The sequence below is a fragment of the Bactrocera oleae genome, chromosome 5 (assembly GCF_042242935.1).
Source record: "Bactrocera oleae isolate idBacOlea1 chromosome 5, idBacOlea1, whole genome shotgun sequence".
NCBI lineage: Eukaryota > Metazoa > Arthropoda > Insecta > Diptera > Tephritidae > Bactrocera > Bactrocera oleae.
The window spans coordinates 43,027,785-43,052,918 of record NC_091539.1 but is presented as its reverse complement, the minus strand read 5'-3'; the positions used below and the strand labels follow the sequence as shown (position 1 = coordinate 43,052,918).

General features: G+C 37.1%; 1 protein-coding gene and 1 long non-coding RNA gene across 3 annotated transcripts in view; one reads left to right on the top strand and one right to left on the bottom strand.

Moving 5' to 3' along the window:
- LOC106627937 (putative uncharacterized protein DDB_G0291608) overlaps window positions 1-25,134 on the top strand; it is a 180,952-nt gene that overhangs the window by 57,001 nt on the left and 98,817 nt on the right. The gene's annotated exons all lie outside the window — the stretch shown is intronic.
- LOC118681456 (uncharacterized) overlaps window positions 1-25,134 on the bottom strand; it is a 101,556-nt gene that overhangs the window by 5,110 nt on the left and 71,312 nt on the right. The window contains exon 3 of the long non-coding RNA XR_011396691.1: window positions 11,430-11,471. This is a non-coding gene — a long non-coding RNA (uncharacterized lncRNA). The remainder of the gene's footprint in view (window positions 1-11,429; window positions 11,472-25,134) is intronic.

The following is a 25,134-nucleotide window of genomic DNA, read 5'->3' as shown; positions in this document are numbered from 1 at the left end:
GTTCTATTGTTATCACCAGTGAATGCTATCAGCTATCAAATAACGATTAGGCTCAGTATTAACTTCCTTTGGTTCAGCTATTGCGTAAATGACGAACATTCTCCAAGCAAAAAATCAACTCAAAGCATTTGCGATATTTGAAAATTGGACCAAAGATATTCCTTTGTTAAGTCAACTGCTGCCTCGTTAAATGCAATATCGCCGTTTCATAATAGCCACAATAATACCATTCCTCATAGAAATTAGCGGAAGTTGAGCAATTATGGAACAAAAAGTTCTGCTATAAACGCTACTAATAGCCACTGGGTAGTCCGTAAAATTTCTATGAAGACACCTCTTAATTATTTGTCGAGTCTAATTATGGCACACAGCAAGTTATATAGTTATACACTTTTATTAAGGTGACTTTTTTTCTGAAAATATTCTAAATCATATTTTGAGAAATACTGTTGGGTTGGCATATCTTAGCCTGTTATGAATATAGGTGTATGTATCTATAAAAATTAGACCAATTATTTTCCTACGACTAACAAATGTGGCATACTTAGTAACTAACTGCAAACGTCTATGTTTGTTTAACAGGGAATAGGTTTAATAACTGGCTAGCATCAATAACTTTCTAAACGGTATTTTTAAAACTCACGCTTTGGAACTTATCATGCAGATATGAAGATAGGAAAGATGAAAAAAAATTATTCAGAATTAAATTTGAATAAGTATCGGGTGTCATTTTGTTAACCGTGAAGATATTTAGAAGAAATAGCACGCGCTTGCAAAATTTTATGGTGAAAATCTTGGCATTTTTTCTGAAAAAAAGAAACAAAAACAATATGTTAATATTTCGTCTTTTTGCACTAATTTCCGACAATGTTCGATAATAGGTCTCATTATATGAGTACCTTGAACAGGGTATATTATGACTGTCGCAATGTTTGTAACATCCAAAAAGAAATGTCGGAGACCTTATAAAGTATATATGTCCATATATAAATGATCAGCATGGCGAGCTGAGTCGATTTAGCCATGCCCGTCTGTATATATGCGCACTGGTTCCTAAATTGTTGAGATATCGATCTGAAATTTTGCACACGTCCTTTTCTTTCGAAGCTGCCCGTTTATCTACACCACCGATATCGGACCACTATAGCTTATAGCTGCAATAGAAACTGAACGATCAAAACCATGGCCTTGTATGAAAAACTTTTTAGTTTGACGTGATATCTTCAAGAAATTTGGCATGGATTATTGCCTAAGGCAATGATGCAATCTCCGAATAATTTGTCTAGTTTGAATCACTATAGCATATTGCTGCCATGCAAACTGACCAAACAAAATTTAGTTCTTCTGAGAAATCATTTGTATTTATAGCTACGGTGCAACCGAAGTTAATGGGTTTTTTTGTTTTAAATAAAAAACTTAAATTTAAGCTTTTGTTTTAAAGTTACGATTTTTGGGGTCGAAAACCAACTGCGCCACAAAAGAATTGATTCGGTGCCATCAAATATAGTACGTAATTATTGAGAGTTATTTTTCAGTGCTGTAAAATCTATGTGCGAGTATATTTAATGTGTGACAGTTGCTTGTTCGATTCGCCATTTGCAAAATTTTGTGAATGGATGCCAGTTGATCGGAATATCAAAAGCAAATGCTTTGTTTTGAATTATTTCATATCTGATTCACAAAATAATTAGTTGGAAATAAAAAAATATGCAAATGTGTCCGTCACATTTTCAACTGACATACAAACCCAGATAATTAGAAAGTTTACTTTATTCAGTTTGGCGGGATGGTCGCCGCAGCTTGCAATTTGTTACAGATTTGATTTCATTAAAGGCAATAGACAAACACACCAACAGGTGTAGTATATCAAAACATGCAAAACACTCGGGGGAAAAAAGGTCAAACCGCAAATTTTCGGTATAACCACTAATTAAGTAAGATTTAGTCGCAATAGTACAAGTATGTGTGGCATGTGTTTTGCCAAGGGTTAAAGTGCATTTGCGATGCGTTGCGAACATTTTGACGTTCAATTAATTTCGTTTCATGCCATTTTAATTGTATTGCCGCCATTTGTTTTCGTTGCTTCGCTTTATATGACTGCAGCGTTATTATTACTATGCTCGCTTTTTTTTGTTGTGGTTGTTGTTGCCCACTCACCTCGCTTTTGTTTTATGTGTCAGTGGAGATAATTGTTATTAAGCGCATTTGCACCATTAACTCACACATATTTGCAACAATAACATTGTCTGTTCATAAGTGTGGCAACACTGTGTGGCGACGGCGACGGCGTTGCTGCCTTTCACCCTTTCTTTGTTGCTGGCAAAGCGCATATGTTTGCCCTCATGTATGTGTGTGTGTGGCACTTAGCCTGCCTTCAACAACAGCAATCGACCCAGCCCACTTTTCGCACGCTGCAAATGAAATAATTAATTATTGAAAATGTTGGCATTTTATGTTTTTTTTCCACTTTTATATACCATATTTCCTTTTTTGCGTAAATAAGTTATATGTATGTATATAAGTTTCGAAAATGCGGTGTATGTGGTGGCAATGCGGTTAGTGGTGTAGTTGGTCAATGTGCTGTCAGCGGTGGGCCGGTGCTTGCAAGGCAATGCGTGTCGCTTCTATTGACTGTATATGTCTCTGCTTACCTATGCACATAAGTGTATGCATATGAATATACACAAATACATATGTATATGTACTAACATACATACTCTGTGAAATATTTATGTTCATTTGCTTCCGAACGTATGTTGCTTCCCATATACCCGATATACATACATATATACGTCTCTATGTATGCTTGCATGTTTGTGCCACTTAATTAGTTTATAAGCATTTTATGTTTGCTGCGGCTTAAATTTTTTTTTGTTTTAAATTTCGCATTATTATTGGCAACACTGTTCTTTCATGGTTGGTGCCTGCTGGCGGCTTCATTGGCCTCGGTCTGCGGTCTAACCCAGCCGCCGCTTTGATGATAATTGAATTCGCTATAAATGGCAAACTCGTTATATTATATATTTTATTTCGTAAAATTAATGAACCAATTACATAAACTAAATATTGTAATATGCTTTCGGTGGCGCAGTCATGCATTTGTCACTTGACTTTAAGCGAAGATAAATTAGCGCAAATTATGACAGCTGGTCTGGACAATGCAAAATTAAATTCGGTTTCTTTCTGACTATGTATTTGGTGTTACTGTGGCATTAGTAAGGACTTCTTGTCACCAACTCATCATCATCATCAATTAAAATGTCAAAAGTCGCGCCACAAAAGAAGTTCGGAACTTCTGCTACGGCCCCAGGGCTGGTATAACTGAGCTTAGCCGTGTGGTCTTTAGTGAGATCTGCGATAAAGGGATATATGTACATTAAATATGATGTGCGAATTCGCTCGCCAACTTTTAGGAATTCAAGCGAGTGCTGCAGAGCTCTACATGTCATTCCCTTACTAATGAGGTCGTTGGAAGGCTGTCGTAAAAACTGTTTAGAACCAAGAGGATTAATTTTCTTGCCAATTCGAAATGAGCAAGTTCCAATAAAATGTACGTGGAATCTAGATTCTATAGTTCATTCAGCATGTCCATTCTGTGGGAGCCGAGTGAGAACTAAATATGTTACTATAAACTAGGCAGAGCTCCAATTTCTTTAAACAACTGGCAATAAAATAAGCATCCTTTAATTGAAAGAAGAAACTGTATGTAACTTCATAAAGAGAACTTTAGTAGTTTTTAAGCTAAACCACAATCGAGTAAGAGGTGGTGTCTTTTCAGGAAAATTTGATACCAGAATCGGTTTCCGACTACCAGAGCACTGCAGTGTCTTTCAAGTGGAGATTACAGCCATTAAATATAGTTCTCGTTCTGTCAAAGAGTGTGCGTAGATACATATACAAGTATATACAGATAGTAAAGCGGCTTTAAGATCACTAAAGTTCTTAGGGATTTGATCGAAGATAGTGAAAGAATGCCTTGATCTCTTAGTGGATCCAACATCCTATTTCACGATACACCTGCAATGGGTTCTACGATATAGTAACATTGCTGACAGCTGTGTAGTAGATGAACTAGCCAGATCATGCTTTCTTTATATAAGAAAAGAATCGCAACTATCGATCGATGATTTCTTGATGATATCTGCGAAGTTGTACCAATAAAACTTTTTGTATTGATGAGCTTCATCGGAAGCACAGCATGGTTCAGTGAGGATATAATAGAGTGAGGGGATTTTAGTCTCGTTGGTATCGCAATAGGTTTCCTAAAGACCTGGATGCGTCGTCAGATATTCACTCTATCTAAGACCTAAGCTACATCACCAAAGTTGTGGAGTGTAGCAGGGCAGATACATTGTATTCGCACATAGTATGTACTGTAACACTCCATTAATCACTCAGTAGAGAAACAATATATTTTACTAGCAGAGTCAATTGAGCTTCGAGCAAAATCAAGGCTCAAGTTCGGGGGCATTTCACTTAAGTAGTAGCAAATTGCTATCGAAATAAAATAACAGCTGCAAAATACGATAAAAAAATATTCTCAATGGATCAGGTTTTGCTCTCAGCAATAGAGTTGTGCCAACCTTTTCAAAAACAGTCGCCCATAATATCATCCTATAGGTGCGGTTCATAATTATAGTAATAGCACATATTGGCGACAATGATTTTGCGTCAATTTTCTAGCCTCACGATTTTCGTCAACAGACCGTTTCGAATGCCTTCTTTGCCCCGTATGCTCTTATAAAAGAATGTTCCTAATTTAGTTTGCATCTGAAATCTGTGTAACAAGACACTTCATTCTCATGATCGGTAGAATTGGAACAGGTCGGAGCTCCGTTGCCTTTTTGCATTTTACTACTGGATGGACGAGCCTCCTGAAGGCTGGTACTACAATTCTTGTTCTTTTGAAATATTATTTTGGCCGTGTTAAATCGTAATAATCTTACCATATACCAGATGAAGAAGTTTCTTTGAAGAAGACGATATAGAATTATCTCAACTGGTTAATTTTTGGGATCATTTTGTCAATACACTATACCCAATTATAAGGGTTATTCGGCTGCCAAGTGTGGTAGTCATCTTGGGGATCAGCCATAGAACCTTATCTAACCTAGATTTCTTAAAAGCGTTCACTTTATCTGAAACATAAGTTGAATACAAACTGCTCGACGAGTTTCTACCGATAATTAACGAAACTTTGACTGAAACTCATCGTCATTTTCGTACTACCACAGCCTCCGGTAGTATGACGCAACCTAGTTTACAGCTGTAACCACCATTTTCTTTCTCTCTCCCTCTCACACTTAAGTCAAAATAAGCATTTACAGGGATTAAAATGTTTGCGCTATTCTTGAAACGAGTTTCTTGCTTGCTTTGCCATTGTTTCTCTAAAACTCTTCTGTATATAATTTTAACCCGCATGTGTTTGTAGGAAAATCTGTGCTTACTTTTATATACTTGAAGCTTAAACGAAAGCATACTCATCATTTACTTGAGTCATGTGAGCAAAATCTTGCAAGTACAGCATATTGTTTCAGTTGTAATGGTTCCTTTTCATGCCGCAAGCCGCAAGCCGTTGATGTTCTTGGCCAACTTGTGTCTTGTGTTTTCATGCAGCCTTACGTATGTATATATGTATATGTACTATATGTAGATATATATATGTAGAAGAACAACCACAAAATTGCGTTTAATTTGCGGTAAACTGAATTATTATATTGCACAAACTAAACCATCCGTAACCGAAACTTAGCGTCTGTAAAGCATTCCTTTTGTTCAGCAGAGAAGCGGAAGAAGGGCAATGATAACAATGAAGTTGCCGCAGAATGTTGCAGTTTCGGCGATTTTTTTTTGTCAAAAATAATTCCATTCAGAAGTTTATTTAGTTTATTTTATTAAAGGTTACATTTTTTTATATTTTTATTTGAAATTCATAAAATTATATTTAATTTTTTCCATTTTTTAATTGTTCGAAGGCATCAGGTTTCAAAAGTTGACTCCGTTCAGGAGGTGAGAGCTGAACGTTTTTGTAGGTATTGTATAGCAATTTAAATGAACTAATTAAAATTAAAATAATAACATTAAGGACTGGAAAATACGAATATCATTGACTTTAAAAGGATTATATTCTTTCTTTTTCATCATGATAGGCTCTGTCTCCAAATAAGTCGCCCTCAACATGATAACGAGGCTTTACGAAGTCTTCTAACATCTGATATCTGGAAACTTTTCAGTATACATATATGTATGTAGCACTAACAAGTATGTTTCACTGGTAAAAGAGAGATAGAGAGAGTTAGAGAAAGGTGAAGGATATATGTATGTATGTATATATATGATATAGAGAGAGATATGAAGTAAGAGAGATCTAAAGAAAGCTGTGAAGGTGAGATGATGAAAGCAGCACAGGAGAGAGAGAGAGAGTGGAGTATATACTTAAGTGGGTTTGGAAAAAACTGCAACTGATTAAAATTATTTATTAAAAGATAGTTATTAAACTGATAGCTAAACCAACCTACCTCCTGAGCTTAACCGAAGAAGTCTATAATAGCCATTAATTGTCGATTTAAAGATGATACGTATTCAAAAGACTCGGTTTTTTGCTTGAGTCTTTCGTCTCCTCAAAATCGCTGTTTATATTTAAAATAAAAATATAACACTAACCTTTCTAAGAATTTTCTTATGTCGTTTTCTCAAGAACTTTCGAATTTCGCACATATTTACATAAATCTAAGACTTTTTCACATGATACATAAATATATTTTGCGGTCGGCACACGCAAATATGCGTATAATTTATGCATTCAAAATGGCAATTAAAATAATTTTTATTGAATTCTCTACCAAGAAATGACACCGTTTAAGCTAATGACGCTCCTAAAGAGGTTTAAGCTTTAAAAAAATGTACAAAAATATTAAGAAGCAATTGGATTCAAGACAGAAAGAAATCTTAAAGGAAGAAAACAAAGGCCGTACAATAAATTTTGCGCAATTGCCAACTGTTAAACCATAACTCGCCGACAGGCAGACAGACAGACACAGTTACTCAACCGGTGCACGAACGAAACGGTGAGCGAAGCCGGAATCCGCCAACAGACAAGCGACAGCCAAGCAGTCAGCCAGCGAGCACTCAGTGAAGCTGAGCTGCCAAGACACCGGCGACACGAACCGGAGGCGAGCCGTACAAAATAAGAAAGGCAAATGCTACAACAACAATAGCGACGGTAACAGTAAAAATCGGCACAAACGCTACAATTTAAATCAATTTGCTAAAATCCGCGAAAGAGGCAATAAAAAGTGAACTGCGAAGAGGTAATTTGCTTTTGTGCTGCGGCTTCTGATGAGTGCTGCCATTGTAGTTGTTATTGTTGCTGCTGATGTTTATGTGGCTTTGCGGTGTACGCGGTGCCATTGCGCAAACGCAGCTTCAGCGCGCACACACCCAAACAAACAGACATTCAGAAAAAAAAATGACACACATTACAATCCAAATGAAAGATTCGGTTGAATCATTCATTCGGCTACCACATTAATGGCATTAATGGAGTGAATGCTGATGGTGACGGCATTTAAAAAATCACAAATACTCAGTTATGGTCAGAGGGAGGTTTGCTGGTTTTTATTATGCCAATTGGTGTTGAACGCACATGCACACACACTCACACATAGGTCTCACATTTGTACTTGTATGCATATGTGGGTGTGCTTGTGAATCGGAAGCAATATGAATGTGGAAAAAAGTAATGGTATTGAAGGCGAGCACCGTTCATTCACACGTCAATAAATCTTAATAGAAATGACGTTGATGACATTTATGGATTTCTGTATGGTCAAAGGTTGGGCAGTCACACACGCAAGCAAATAGCGCACACTTGCCTGGAGAAAAAATAATACATTTACTTATTTATTTGACATGTACTTGCCAATAAAGTAAAAAAGGAAAGTAAAAACAAGTAAAGGGAAATACGAGGGTAGTTGGACATGCTGATAAATTCGTTAATGACTTGGCTTCATGTTAGCGACAAAACAAGTAAAACTTTCACATCCCCCACAAGATTGGTTCTTGTCTGACAAAAAAAAACAAATAAATTTCAAAATTCTTCATGGTTTGCTATAAGATGATTCTACATCGATTGGCATTTCCGAATGGAATTCATTAGCTAGGTTAGCGAAAGAAGTCTTATTTATTATATTCTATATGTCATTTATATATTCAATAATTGCTTGTACGTATCATTTTGTTTCTTTTGAATGAACGATGATAACATCTACAACAATCGGCTTAAAGGTCGACAAACTCTATAGTAGGTCATCTTCTAAGTAAATATCTAACATTGGTCTGGTAAGCTCATAAGGGTTGTATTTGGCAAAGCAGCAAATTCAAAAAAGCACTGATTTTTCAAACATATCTCGTCGTAATAAAAGTAGAGCAATAAAAAGTTAATATACCAGATTTAGTAATTGTAAATTATGTCAACCATTTACTTTATTAGCTGTGGACCAGCATAAGGTGTGGGCATGTGAGGGTTGCAGAAGGAGCGTCCGCCTTTTGGGTGCGCAGCTTGTGCAACCCGTCAGACGAATGCAAATGAATATAGTAACATACAAAATGCCACTTCGTCTTAAGTGAAAGAAAATTAAATTGAAGAATTTCGCCTGATGGCCATACGAGTGATTGAAAACACGAAATATCTCAACTTCTTCTTACTTCGTCAAAAGCCAAGGCGTGCAAAGAGACGTCTGTAGGCACTTATGCAGAGAATATTTTTCCAATTATTTTCAAAAAACAGTTGTGTATTTTATATATTACTCGGTTATGCGCTGTCCTACATGCCACAGATGTTGTCAGCTATGAGATGCTTACTGCTTGCCACTTGCCACTTGCTGTTGCACTGCGGCGAGCTCGAATTTCACATGTTGGCCACACAAAATTTCTGCTTTCTTAAACGTTTCCAAGATAAACAAGTTGCCGTGAATGCTGTCCGAAATTTTGTCTGATGTATAAATTGCTTTAAGCAGGATTATTTAAGCACAAGTGGTCAGCGCCAAACAGCGGCGAAGCATGAGCAAGAAGAAGAAGCAGGTGATTTGCTGGCCATTGTCAGTGCGCCTCGGTATGCTCTGTCGATTTGTTAAACCGGTTGTCGCACTGCCGTTCCGTTGTCCGTTCGGTTGGTTGATCTCTGCATTTTTGAAATATTGCCAAAAAGACGTTTCAAGTACCAAAACGGAAAATTAATTAAGGTTTCTTCAAGCAAAATAACATAAAAATCTCTCGAAAAATAATAATGATGTTGGCTGAGTGAGTAGTCTGAAAATCTTGAAGGATTAACTGCACTGCTGGAAGGAAAAGTCATCTCTCTCTCGTATGTGCACATATTTGCTCATGTGTGTGTGTGTGTGTGGCAGCTGACAAATGTTGGCAGGACAAGCCTAAATGCATGGCTTTATTTATATTCAAGCATTCATCATTTTTCGAAATTTGGTTCGCCTACTGCGGCCGAGGAATTTTGGCTTTAGGCGCTTAAAATGCCAAGTTGAAGATATATTGCTTCTCACTCAGCTTTACATATTTCTCTTACCCAAATTCATGACAAAATGTTAAGTTAAAATAATATGTGCCTATAAAATTTGGCAAGTGTCGGCATTTTGTTTCGGGTATATTTAGTTTCACCTATAGCAAATATCAAGAGAATATCAATTTCGGCGTTTTGAAATATTCAAATATTAAATTGTTTTTTGTTGCCACATACCGAAGGGAATATTTTCTTTTGAATTAGAGCCCGGAGTTGCTGTTTATGGATGATCTTTCATGAAAATATATTTTAAATTTTATTATAGATAACAGCATATTTTACTGAAACACACATTCAACTAAAAAATACCGATTGTCCTTAAATACAAGTATATACACCTTAATCTTGAAACATATATTGCTTTGGAGAGAATTTCTGAAAATATTGTTCTTGAATACTAACTCCGACAATATACTATATGAATTGTAGTGTATATATACCAGTAGTTTGTTCGATTCGCCATTCTGCAGCTGTACAAAATTAAAGGCAGTTTCTATATACAGTACTGTTGCAGCGATCAGTTTTCCATAAATGAACTCCTTTTTATAGACTTCACGCACTTTCAAAGAATAAGATAATAAACTGTTGATATGTTTCTAGATCATATGTTTTAGTCCTAAAGTTTCTGGAACTTTTTAAAAAACACATAAGCACTTCTGATTTTGCACTGCCTGAAATTCGCAAAGCTGGACATCTTTATATTGCATGTCGACCAATTTCAAATCTATAGAAGGTTGTCTACCGAATTATATAACAATTGAGTGATATTGAGCTGTGTGGATGAATCGATATGGCATTGCTATAAATTAAGTACGACCGTTATTTTTGTTAAGCTAAGCAAACTAAATCTGAAATTTTTATGGTATATGATTTTTAACTACTACTAACTTTATTTACCCTACTTGTATAAAAAACACTATACCATATACATTAAACTATATATTAGGGAATCATACTAAAAACAACAATACAAACGTATTTATATATATAAAATGAAAATATTTTAGTAGAAAATGTTTTACTCAAATCAAGTGCCCTTAAATTAGAAACAAACAAGAAAAAACGTTAACTTCGGTTGCGCCGAAGCTATAATACCCTTCACAAATACAAAGGCCCCTTATAAGAACTTGATTCCGAACGTTTAATTTGTATGGCAGCTATATGATATAGTGATCTGACCAATTACTGTGGAGAATAATTTGTTGCCTTAAGCAATAACTCGTGCCTAATTTCGTGAAGATACCTCGTCAAATAAAAAATTTTTTTATGCAAGCACTTTACTCCGATCGTTTAGTTAATATGGCAGCTATATGCTATAGTCATCCGATCTATACAATTTCTTTGGCGATTAGATTATTGCCTTAAATAATAATCCATGCCGTGAAGATACCTCGTCAAATGAAAGAGTTTTCCATACAAGCACTTGATTCCGATTGTTCAGTTTGTATGGCAGCTATATGCTATAGTGGTCCGATATCGGCCGCTCCGACAAATGAGCAGCTTCTTTGTTAGAAAAGGACAGGTGCAAAATTTCAGATCGATAGCATAAAAACTGAGGGACTAGTTTGTATATATACAGACAGACGGACAGACAGACAGACGGACATGGCTAAATCAACTCAGCTGATCACGCTGATCATTTATATATATATTTTATAGGGTCTCCGACGTTTCCTTCTGGGTGTTACAAACTTCGTGGCAAACTTAATATACCCTGTTCAGGGTATAATAAACATTGAACTTTTATCTATGGACTCTTAAAATCTTCAAAATTCACTGCTAACTGTATGAGAATTGTAGCTCATTTATAATCAAAACATGACGAGATAACAAGAAGACAATTAACGCTACTTACTGTTTTATTCTTTCGGTATTTACTCCTTTAGAAAGACAGTCGCTGAAAATATACAAGTATATTATTAATCGAGCGTTCTTTTCCAGTTAAGTTAAAATAATGATACTAAAATGTGTGCCAGATTTCAAAACAGTATATTGTCAGATTGAAAATCTAGTTATAAGAGCTTTTCTTTTAACCAAAATTTTAACCGAATCTCGATCTTTTGCAACCTTTGCAACAAAAGTAACTCATTTGGGATATTACAGGTAAACTTTAAGGAGTTATCTCCACTTGCATGTCGGGAAAAACGCGTTTTAAAGTTATTTTTTTTATATAGAGGTGCTTCATTTAAAAAATAAAATAAAAATGTGTATACACAGAATTTAGTGTACCTTAGTAATTGGCGATTCATTTTGAAACACTTTGGATGCCCTTGATTCCATAGCCGATCTCCAAGAGTACTTCCGAATAAAGTTACCTGGCGGTAAGGAAGATTTTTTTGCCTAAAGTTATCTTAAATCTAAAAGCCATAGAAAAATGTATAATTTTTTTGAGTAATACAGATAGTGATTTAAGAACTAAACAAAATTTTGATTATTAACAAAATGGCGATTTTTTGAAATTTGCATGTGGATATAACCTCTTAAAGTTCTTAAAATATAGAGATAATCACATTAATATATATGTATGTGCATTAAAAATTAGTCATAAAGGTTTAATGAAACTTCGCTCAAACACATATATACTTAAGTAAATATAGAGTAATAATGTTCACGAAGTTCGCAGGATGCTAAAGTCACTGCATATAATTACGTGCTTCTCAAAATCATCCATTCTACGCAATGCTGTAGTACAATACAAACTCAGTAAGATGCTAAACTTTAATTTTCGCAGCAACTCATAAATTTATTTGAGTTAAACACTCGGAATCATAAATATTGTCTTATTACAATCGTGATTATCCACGCCACCTCTAAGTGCGCCGCATAAACAAGCGATTACAAAAACATTGCCATTCATGCAACGAGGACTATAGTCTTCTAAATACATACATGCAAACATCTGTACGCTTCTATATATACCAGACATTAAATCACAACCAATAGGCCATTTCCTTGCCGGAGACCGAAAGTTTTCTAAGTTTTCGCGCACTCTATAATGGCGGCGGCCAAAGTCTTGCCTCCGCGCTAAAAATTATCACACTCATTTAACAAACAAAAGAAAGAGAAAATAAATGTGAAAAGAAAAAAATTGCGCAACAAAGCCAAAGTCAGAAATCTGTCTGGCAAACATCAAATTGCACGGTAATTTAGCGAACATGGCGAAAATTAGTATCTTCAATTGGGCTCATAAAGTGTGGCCTTAAAGAGCAGAGCGCGCTTTCGTTGTTTGTGGCACGTTGCACGTACTCGCCGACAAACTTATGACTTAAAGTATCTGTATTAGCTTATTTATTAATAGGAACAGGCTGATAATTCATGCAGTAAAGGTGCTAAAAAAATATAGCAAAGACTTTGAGTGGTTTTGGCTTATATCTTCTCGCAGTAGTATCCTGCTGTTATGCGATGGAGTTTAAACAGAATTGTAATAAATCGCGAGGGGATAGTTTTTCATTAAATTATCGATCGGGGTGATTTTTAGATCTTCTATGGATTTAACATTAAATTCGTTAGAATTAAAGTCAAGAAAATTAAAAAAAAATTCGCTCGAAGACCTTCCCTTCATCCTAGCTTGAAATATGTATAAAGAAAAGATCCCAGGTTTCAATAGCTCACAAAATTTTAGTGCTGATTCACACGGGAAGAGTTTTGTTGACGAAACTCGTATTTTGTTGACGAGTCAGCGACGAGAAAAGACGAAGGTTACAGAGTTGCTCGTCCTCGGACAACAAGCTTTGTGTTTGCTGCTACGTAGTTCGGCATACGTATTTGTATTCGTTTTGAAAAAGTTTCCATGATTGCTATTGTGTTCGGTTTCAAATGAATTCAATATTTTGGAAAATTTGATAATTATTATCATTGTATAGGTTAGGTTAGTAACTGGGCCAATGTAATGCCAAATAGAGGTTCATTTTAATTTGAACGCTTTTTGCGAAGCATAAGAGAGACTTGATATCTAATTTTGATCTTCATCTAGTCCTTTGAGCAGCAAAGCTACAAGATATCTAAGGTGAGTTCTAGATAAGGCTGGACAGAAGCATTGGAGGTGTTCCAGCGTCTCTCTCACGTCTACTTCCATGGACTTTCTGCATACAGTAAATTGTGACCTATCGTTAGGCCAACAACCATCCTGCGGTCCCTTCGAGATCTTGTGAGTAAAAAGAACGCGTGTCGGGGCTCTTGCACATGCTCTTGACGATTCTGCATGTTCTTAAGGCATTCTATCTCACTCCGATCCGTATGTCAGCCCTTTCGCCCCGCAGATTTCAATAAGTGCCATTGAACGATCGGAATCAAGCGCTTGTATTGAAAACTATTTCAATTGACGAGGTATCTTCACGAAATTTGGCACGCATTTTTATTTAAGGCAACAATGTAGTCTCCGAAGAAATTGTATAGATCAGATCACTATATAATATAGCTGCCATACAAATTGAACGATCGGAATCAAGTTCCTGCAAGGAATCTGTGTATTTGTGAAAGGTATTATAGCTTCGGTGCAACCGAAATTAACGTTTCTTCTTGTTTTGTTTTTATTTTTTAGAAAAGATCGCTGGGCTTTATAATATCACCCTGTATTCAAAAGACAAATATAAGTGTGAATAAGTGCAAGCCTACATGTCTACTTACTAAACTCCAAAGCGGCTTAACTTGCAGCTCAATGTAGCGCAGAATTCGACCGTAGAGTGCAAGCTGCACACAAAAGCCTAAGAAGAATTCATAAGCAAGAAATCGCCGCCCACATTGCTAACAAGTTTTGCCGTTTTGCAATTCTGCAGTTTGCAGCTTTGTTATAATTTCTTTAATTCGGCCGATCTTCGCTGGTTTTCGTTAGCCCGGTACATGAGTGGTAAACAAAAAAGCGGGAAATGCAGAGAAAAAAGCGAGTTAGTTTTGTAAAGGTTGCAGAAAGTTTCGCCACAACCCGCTGGGACCGGTGATGGTGACCAAAGGCGGGTGCATATGCAGGAGGAGCGAGCGTGTCATGTTTGGGAATTCAATCCAGGCGCTGATGTGCAGAGCAAAGCAGAGAAGAGAATCGACCGAAACGTAACGGCAACAAATGGCGGATATATAAAGGAAACAATTACGGTGAAGACAACTGAGAACCGTTATAAATAAATCCACGCTGTTTTCTTACGTTTTTTTGTTGCTGTTGTTGTTTATATATTTTTTATTGCTTGCCAAGCTTTGAGGTTCTTCTTTTCATATCTTTTTTTTTCATATTCGTTTGTTTTTCTTGCCTTTGCAAACAGCTTTGCCACACAGCGCTTTTTGTTGTGTTTGGCTGTAACTGTTTTTCGGCTGCCTCATTGTACATAGTTGGATTTCGTTGATGAGTTGCTTATTGTTGTTGGCAACCACAATGTTAGCGCGATTATTGCGGCTGTCGTTGTTGTTGCAGCCAATGCCGTTCGTGCGGCTGGTTGCGTGGCATAAATGGCGTTAAAGATGGCCATGATGATCTGCTTGCAACATCCTGTGGAAAAATAGAAAGCAATACAATGCTGCCTCTTAGTTATGCTGCTGCTGCCATTGTCGGATTTGCCATTCTTGCCATTATTGTTACTGTTACCATTGCTGTTGTTATTATCGCTGTTGCCATTACAGTTGTTGCCGGTGTGGGTTGTGGGTAATCGCTGCCGCTGCGCATGAATTATGATACACGACGCCACAACGGCGGGGGGCACACGCGGTTAATGTGCGCATAAAAATCGTTTAGGAAAACTTCCAAGTCGCACAAACACATATACACACTAGGTTGTACACATACACATATGGCAGTATGTACGGTACATGCACGCTAAGCATGCGTTACAACAACGCTAAGCGGCAACAAGTTATGTGCAATTGTGCTCGACTGCCAGCCAGACAAAGCATTTGTGTTGTTATTGTTGTTTATTAAAAAAATGTATTACCCGCTGAAGAAAATGCTGGAAAAATTGCTGTTATAAAGCAAAACAGCAATAACAAATACAAAAAAAGCAACGTTAAATAATGCAACGGAAAATCCGTCGAAAAAGAAGTATTGAAAAACGATTTGCCACAAATCGTTCGCTCGCAAAGTTGCTGCCATCATAACGGCTGCAACCAACCGCTGGCTGATGTTGCTGATGATGCTGCGTTCGCGTTCTAAACTTAATCTTCGCCTCACAAATTTGATTTCATTGACAAGCTGTTGTACTTTTGTATGAAAAATGGCCGATAAAGTTATAGCTTCTTCAAGCTGAGTTCTTCGTCTACTTGCAGCTTTTCAATTATTACTAAATACTAAAATGGAACTTAAATTGATAGTTGTTGATAGAAAATCGTAAATTTTATAACTTAGCAGCAATTAAAAATTGACAAGTATTTAGAAAAGTCTGTCCACCTCTTTCGCACGCCATTAACACCGCATTAAAAAGTAACAAGCCGAAATCAAAGACGAATCTTGTTTTTGGGTACCAGCGAAATGCTGAGAAATATCAGCTCAGTTTCTCTAGCACTCTCAAGAATGTCTTGAAAATATAAAATATAGTTTAAGTTTGTGAAATATACTGACGTATCAAAGTTATTATTCGATTCACGAAAAGCCGTGTATACTTTTGTAATACCTGCCACATCTGTGTGAGTTCTTCGCTTTTCGTTTGAAGCTTAGGTCTAACTCCAAAACATCAATAACTGTGGTGTCCGCCCATAGAAACTATACGAAAATATTCGGCTTGCTTGGTATATTCTAATATCTTACTATGTTTTTAATAAATGGAAATTAGGCCAACTTTAAAAATGGAGCTGAGAAGAACTTTGCCCACCGTTCTCCAACAAGATGCTTCAAATAATAGCAAGAACAAAAGGCTACACTAGGTATTAGGATATTACTTGGTCACTTATATCAGCCCATTGATATATATTTTGGGCTTTAACATCAACCATTTGAAGCCTCATTAAAGCTATTGAGTTGAATTCAATACAAGAGAGCTTGTGTATATCTCTTATAACTATACTATTTTCTCTTGCTGCTCTCTTCATATTACTGAGTCAGTTCGTTTGATTAGTTCCAGTGGTTTCTTTAATTCGCCACATTCTAATCAAAGAACAAAGGCCATTAATAAATTTGCTACAACTGACCACCTACTATTCTCCTCATTGAGTGGTAAATTGTTGTAATTATTCGGGCCATTGCTAGTCCTAATAAAACATATTGTATCACCGATTGGTTAGAATATTTTAGCATTCAATTTCCTACGAAACTTATTAAACGAAATATTTTATCAAGCAGTTGGAAGCGAGATTTAAATGTTTATATTTGATAATAAAATAAATGGAAAACTGTAAAGCGGAGGACCTTCCCATTACAATTAAGAGCTCATACTTGGAGAGCATTACGTAGAGGTGTCTAAAAAAGAGTAACAAGCAAAAAATATATTCGTTTTTTTTTTTTTTACCAACTCGAATATATATATCTTCTTGACAAATCGAACACTGCGGCCAACGTGGCTTTCTGATCCTACTAAAAATGAGAAAAACTGGTTTATAGTATCTTTAATACTATTTGGTCGTCAGTAAATGATCCCACACCGCCGAGCTTTGTATTGTTGGGAGAATATATTCGAATCTCTTACTATTACATTCCATCAAGTAGATTCTCTGAATGTAATCGCACTACTTATACATAGTTTATGCTTAGACGAAGTTAATACCAACGAGATACGTTGCCAACCATTTCAGAAGGCAGTATGTACCATATGTAGTCACTGTATGCAGTTGGAACAGACTCTGACTAAGAGTTGTCAGCTCATCAGCTTCCTAAAAAACTAGTAGTGGGAATATTTTCTGTCGTTATCAAATAGTAACGAAAACGTACCTGATTTAATCAAATTTTTCTCCGACTGACAAAAAAAAAAAGATTTTCAAGTATTTTAAAACAAATCTTTATTTATCGCTTTCGAAATAGGATCGTATGAGCCAATACAAGCATCCAACTCTTAATCCAATTTTCCATACGAAGTCAAATCTGGCGAATACGGTGGTTGAGCTCGTTTCGTAATATACATGTATGCTAGAATACTCTGAAAGTGTTTGAGGAAACGATCACCAGAAGCGAGTTTATAGGCCTTTTGATTTTGATTTGTAAGTACTACACTTATGGATTTACAAACCGTTGTTTGGAGTACAACTTTGGCGCTTTCCTTAAAAGTTTAGCCTCATTGCTGAAAACCTTCTCTAATAAACTGAGTTTATGGCAAAGCATGCACGTAATATAAATAAAGAATTTTCCAAACAAGAGCTTGATGGGGATCCGTCAGTTTGTATGGCAGCTATATGCTGGAAAATTTCGTCAATTGTCGTAACGTTGCCTTAGTAAATAATCCATGCCAATAACTCCAATGACGGAACCAACACCTTTTTCATAAGCAATTTCATAACGAAGTAGAGTTCCGTTTCCAGTATTCTGCCTTGATGCACTTATCCATTCTTGAGATGGTGTTAAATGCACTTTACAAGCACACGCTAATGAAAATCCACACCATTCAAAACCAATTGAAGTGCAAAAAAAAAAAAAACACGCTAACGATGCAACTGCAATACATGCACACATGCACACACATCTAAACTTCGCCGACACCAAAAGGAGGCAAACAAAACTCTTGTCACGAATTAATATTTTTGCGATTTGTGATCTCTGAACGTTTTGCACGAGCATCTCGCGCTGCATATGTATGGCGCATGTTGCCACAAACAACAGCACACTCGGTATGCGTCTACATAATCGCAACTATATATGTATATATGTATATTTATAACGTCGGAAATGTGGTCTTTCGCCTCAACTGCCGGGTGTTTGTGTACGCAACGCGCTGTGCCACAAAATGATGGTACTCCGCCGCGATTACGTTGCAATGTCTTGTGGCGCTGGTACACGCCCTAAAACGAAAACTCGTCGAGGCACCAGATCAAGTTCCCTCAAGTTCAGCTTACGTCGCGCACCGCTTAACGCGCTGCACGAATTGTGCGCTGTTAGCCTGAGCTGTTTGAGCTGCGGCTTGTTGCTCGGCGTGCTGTGTATACTTGCGGCAATTGTTGCATGTTCAACAGCGATTTTTATTTATGTGCAAGGCGTCAAACGTACTAACGAGAATGAACTTAATTTACGACCACCCAAAATGTGGGCACCTCGGCGCATAGCGGAAGCTCGGTTGCCATGCCGAAGATTTCAAATGACAGCGGTTGCCAGCGACAGCGATCGGGGTTGCCGGGGGGTGAGCGCAGCAGCCAGGATGAGCAGACTTATGGCTGCTGTGGCAGCAATTGTTGAAATGAATTCATAAACCCAATTCCCCTACGCTTGCTGGTATACCATACACACACACCCACACACATACAGACGCACAACAGTGCAATAATTGAGTAATTAAAAGTAACGGCGCAAAGGCAAATGAAATTCCTCAACTTCAACTTCCTCATTGACAGGCAAACAAAAGGAAACAACAAACAGCATAGAATCCGAGCAAAGGCAACTAAATCATTTACTCCATCCACACTTTGGCTACTGCGAAACACACACAGACACACATTCAACTTACCTATACACATACATATACACATACACAACATACATACACTTATACTTATGTGCCTAGGTGGCACGCATGTGTTTATATTTGCTTGTATATTTACATTGCTCTAAAGCGTCACTGCCGTGTGTATATATGTGTGTGTGCGTGTGTGCCTTGTGAAAAATCGCAGCACTAAAAGTAAATTTACCACATTTAAATTGAATTCGTAACGAGTTTTGCTGGAGGTGTTGCGAGCCTCATTTGTTCATGGGGCATTTCAGGCAAGCGTTTATCTCACATACACATACAAACATAACATATTTACATATGCGCTTTTATAGCTTTACATATGCATGACAGAGGACTGTTCTATAAAAAATATGTTAAATGTTTGTTGCATTAATAATTTCTTAAGTTTTTAATACATTCAGTTGGCGATTACTAATGATTACGTGCTTTTTATACTCATCCACAACTCGGTTTTTTCTCAAAATTTTCGCTAACATGAAGTTTCAAAACTAATTGTTTAAAAAGTGAAGTTATATTTGGTATGCTGCACCGAAGCTATAATATCCTTCAGAGGTGCATATTTTATAACATAAAAGGATATACAAAGATCTTTATCTGGATTTTATTCGGCAAGTTTAAATGACAGCTTTATGCTATATTGGTCCATCTGAACAATATGCTTGGAGTTGTAATGTTGCTTAAGATAATAATCTATGCCAAACTTTGTGATGATAACTTTTCAAATAGAAGGACTTGAATTGGATCAGTCAGTTTGTAAGGCAGCTATATGCTAGAATTGTCCGATCTAAACAATTTCTTCGAATATTGTAGCCATACTTTGGATAATATTCTCTGTCGAATTTCGTGAAGATATCTTGTAAAACAAAAAACGTTTTCTTGCAAGGGTATGACTCCAATTTACTTTGTATGGCAGCTAAATGCTATAGTTATCTGATATCGGCGGTACCGATAAATGAGCAGCTTCTTAGTGAGAAAAGGACGTGCGTAAAATGTCAGGTCGATATCGCAAAAACTGAGGGACTGGTTCGAGTATATACAAACGGACATGGCTTAGTCAACTTAGCTCGTCATGCTGATCACTTATATATATATTATATAGGGTTTTCGTCGAACTGAAATTAAAAATAGAGGCTTAAAGTGTAAATTTAAAAGATGGTATAGTCATAAGGTTAGTAAATGATAGGTGCTGTAAATGTAAATATGATCGGTGTTTGAAGTTGGAGAACGAGAATTACATATTTATTGCTGTAAATTTTATGGTTAATAAACCGCTGAGTGATAACTGTTGATATAATAGCATCTTTTATTTACTCCACGAATCTTCTTAGTTATGTTGGCCTCTCTCTCACAAACTACTTTCTGTTCCTCATATTTCCAATATGAGCATAAAACTAAAATGCTGAAAATTCTAAGTCAATTTTTCGAATAAATTCTATAGTGAAATAATATTTATGACATCGCATTCAACCTAGAACTTTTGAGTTCTTCACTTAAAATTTGGAAATTTATTTTTTAAGTTCCTCTATGTAAAGTAAACCGCAAAAAATGTTTAAGCACGAAATCCTTGAATTATTTTAAGTGTCTGTGTGCTGTGAATTGACTAAACACCTTAACTGCGATACCTGAATTAATTTTCATACCAGGTGGCTATGTTTTTCATATGTATTTCTAATTATAGAAACCCGTACCATGTGTTTGAACCTTATCTTATTAAAAAATGCGATACTTAAACACGATTACATACAGTTTAGTTGTTTTTGTAAGGAAATTAATGTCCACTTTCAGTTGAAAAATAATAATTAAATTGTTTATCATTCCAATTGAAATTGAAAATGTACCCACTGTTCATGAAGTGCCCCTTAAAATCACAACAAGCAGTCACACCACATTTGCGGTGAACAACTAGAAAAATCGTAGAAGTGGTGAATACACCTTTCAGCTCCTACTCATCACCATCACTTAAATATTCCTATATTAACACTTGGGTCTACTAAAACTGTCTAAACGCGTGCTGCAAGTTGCACGTTGCATGCTGCAACATCTATGTGTTTAATGTGCGGATGTATGCTGCGCATTGCTTTCGCGTTCCCAAGGCGCTTTACCGCACACATTTACTGGCAGACGTTGCATTGGGTTGCTTCTACGCTTCGAGAGACGAATGCACCGGTTTGTGCGTTCATGTACGCTGCCTGTCGAAATCTGTCAGAATTCTGACACTTGCAGTTTTGTTAAAGACGCACACCTCACCTAAGCTTCTCCGTTCTGCCGTTGGCCAAAAATTTTAGCTAGCGCAAATCTGTTAGCGCAAGCGAAGGCAGCTGGAGCTACATACTCGTATATATGGGCACATCGTAGTGAGAATTTATACCACAGTACCAGACGTTTCTATTGTAGTAAGTTTTTTGGTTGTAAGTTTATCTTCTACCTTCACGAAGGATGCAATAAATACGAGATTGCGCAACGAAACGTCAAAAACAAAACGAACTGTCAAACTTTTATATTAATTATAAACAAAGTATTTCCTTTCATGACGTAACGAACTGTTGACTGTCAAACGCGCTTCGAAGAGAGCAACGTGTAGAAACTAACGCAATATACGTATGTGTATCTCAACCGAGTTTTTTAAACCAGAAAAAAATCGTCAAATTTATTAGTTTAATTAAGTTGTTATTGGTAGTTAATGAACGACGTGAACATATGCATATATGTACTTCCCAACATATGCTGTTTATCGACACTTGGATGGATTAATCTTGAATTTTAATGGCAGGAACGACATGCAAATCAGCGAAAAATACTTTTGCAATACTTACATAATGTATGAGAACTAGAAATAACGTTTGAGGTTAATGCCGAGGTCGCTTGGCGACTAATATCTTGATGAGCGCACCGAGAGAAAATTGTTTAGCTTATTGTAAAAGCCTCACAGTAGTAGGTACTTTTAATGCTTGCTCCTCCTAAAAAATATTAGTCCTTCTTCTGAATTTCCAAAAAAAAAGATAGCTTGAGTAAACATTAATTCGGTGCAACACTGGTATGACATTCCTTGGAGTTTAAGCTGATATGTTTACCACGCCTACAAACCAGTAATGTTCACAAATAAAAAAAATATTGTAAGTACACTCACATACCGACGACAGATAGGGTGAAGGGCAAGTCCTCTGTAAGGATCTCTCCCTTAAGCTTATCCGCAGTCTATCGGACTGCTGTGGTGTTTTTCACGCTGCTGTGGCTGCTTATTAAGGTAGCAGTAGACTTACAGCTCCGGAGTGCAGCTTCTTCCAGCGAGCGGTGATATTAGCGTTTTGCCCGCAAACTCTGCGCTCAAAGTTAGTCAAAGAGTGTCTAGTTTGGGAATCTGGTCATAGCGGAATCGCAGAAAACTGCAAAGCCGATGGGCTACCAAGACGTACACCGCTAAGTTGGATCTCCGTTGTCATCTTGCGCTTTAACACTGAACCTATGGTCCTCGCATGTGTTGAGCAGGCGTTGGTCGACGACCAGCTACTGTGCGACTGGGAGACCCTTTTGGCCGTACGGGCGTAAGAGATTAGCAAAGTTCATTTTGGCGCAATCTTAGAAGTTTTTACCGAAGCATGGCTAAAAATACAGTCGGACGTAAATTGTCAAAATTGTAAGGAGATCCAGCTTTTCTTTTTCCTTCCAGACAGGCTTAAAAATCTCGGCAGTCATACTCTCGATGAACCAGGAGATAAAGACGAAACTGACATGGGTATTTATGATCAATTTTATAGGATTTCTAGGTACCACAATGGACCGGTGTTATAAGCTGTCCAAGTGAAATCCCTTTTTGGTAAGTTTGAAAAACAAAATAGAATTATAGGTAAATAATAAAGAAGTAAACCAGGGTTGATTTTACATTTTACATTTTAAGAAAATGACAACTATATATTTTATAAATGGGCGTGGCACCGCCTACTTCGTCGCCAATCATAAGCAACAGCCATGCCCATAAAACTTACAATAATGTTTACGTAACTTGCGTCTCGCACATAACTTTCGGTCCCACCCGAATATGTGCCTCTCTTACTTGCTTCATTTACGATTTTTCGACGACTTTGTTTTATTTCAACGCATATTAGTATAATTTGCTGTGCACATGAAGCTGCTCACACCCATGCATACATGCAGCCATACAAGGCGGTTGCGTTGCAACAACGTGTGTTGCATACATTTGACTGGTAGTTTGCGCTTCATCATTAGGCAGGAGACATGCTAGACAAATGCTTGCTTTTGCTATTACAACACATAAGAGTGTGCATATGTGTGTGACGCATTTTAGCGGAAGTGAGCTTTGATATACCCCCAAAAGGAGGGAATGCTCATGTGAGTGTGGTTGTGTGTGCATGTGCTTTCGCATATGCGCGTAGCGAGATGTGTGCAGTCGTGCTTACGCTGATAAATTGTACAATTTCTCGGTCGCGTGGTTGTGGCAACATTATGAAAGTGTTATACCACGCTGGCTGGATGAATAAAATTTGCAAAGATACGCGTAGTTAGATACAAATGAACCTGCGGAAAGTTGCCGACCTCTCTTCATTGCACTCACGCATCCGTGCCTGTCTGCAGACCTTGTGCGTAACGAAGCAACGAAAATGCATGGAATATTCTTAATGCCATAAACTTGCAACATTGCCACATAATTTCAACAGCTTACAATAAATGTTTGTGTGTAATATGTATGTGTGTGTGTGTGTGTGTGTGTGTGTGTGTGTTTGCGTGTGGGAGACATTTACGCTTGTAGTTAGTTTTGAAGTTTGGCGACTTAAAGCTTAAATAAATTTACATATTTGATTTTATGCTCTTTGCCCAACGAAAATGCCGGTTGAGGGCGTTGTAATATTCGAGTTTGTCTGGTGCAAGTTATTAAAGAGATGAGAGTGTTAATGATAACAAGCAAAACAAAAGCGATTAAGCTACTTATTGGATTGCCAGATCTTATACATGTTAAAGTCGTGGAACAAATATATATACGATTCCGATTCAGATATAAATTATGTAAAACAATTTTTCCGATATTAACTAATTTCAATCGGTCTATTCTTTAAAGTAATCTATGCCGAAGCCAGAACCACTAGTACAAAGATTTTCATCGATTTATATGTGAGTATTTTGTGCTTAAATTACCATATTATAGATATTTTGCATATTAGGAATTTTTTTAGGGCGCTGAGATGACATCTACAATATTACTAAGTTCCCTTTTGTTTAGGAGTAACAGCTTTTTAGTCTGTCCACCATCAACACAACCCAAAAGCAACTTTGTGGTATGCCCTATGCTGCTGGTATTCCAACAGCTGCGGTGTTTATCTAGAGTCCACTGCTTCAAACAACTCTTGAAGGAGCTGAATGATCTGGGGCAGCTTAGGGGAATTGTGAGCACCAACCCTTAAGATTTCACTTTCAGAAAATCGGAAAAGTCTATTTGGCGGAATGCAAAGCATGCACGGAAGATGATGAGACGCGGAAACAACTCGTCTGCCTTTTTGTTCCCTTCTATTGCTATACGACTGGGTACCCAGTTGATATTAACCGAGTTACCTACTGAGCGTCTAGTTATTGCCTGATTGCATAACCCAACGCAGTGAGACGTAGTATTGGCGATACGGCTAGTCTTAATTACCGCTTGGCTGTCCACTAAAAGGATTATGGACTGGCTGGTACTGTCGATCACAGAACCATTGGTCCATTCTTTTTACTGCGAAATGAAAACATTGTATTTAATTCCTCAGGATCTCCTTTTCTCGGTTGCGTTGCCAGTTGAGCCCGAGTTCCTTAATAGGTCGAGTTTGATAGCATGCCCGTAGTGACGCCGAGTTTGGCTCTAACTGCCTAAAATCGTAAGCCGTAAGCATTGCCTCATACTTCACTTGAGTAAGATCCCCAGATATTGAGGATAACCTCCAGAGCCTCTGTAGTTTTCATTGCGCCCATAGTCTTCAGCATTGCGAAATGTTTGTCCTTCCTGTGAAGAGA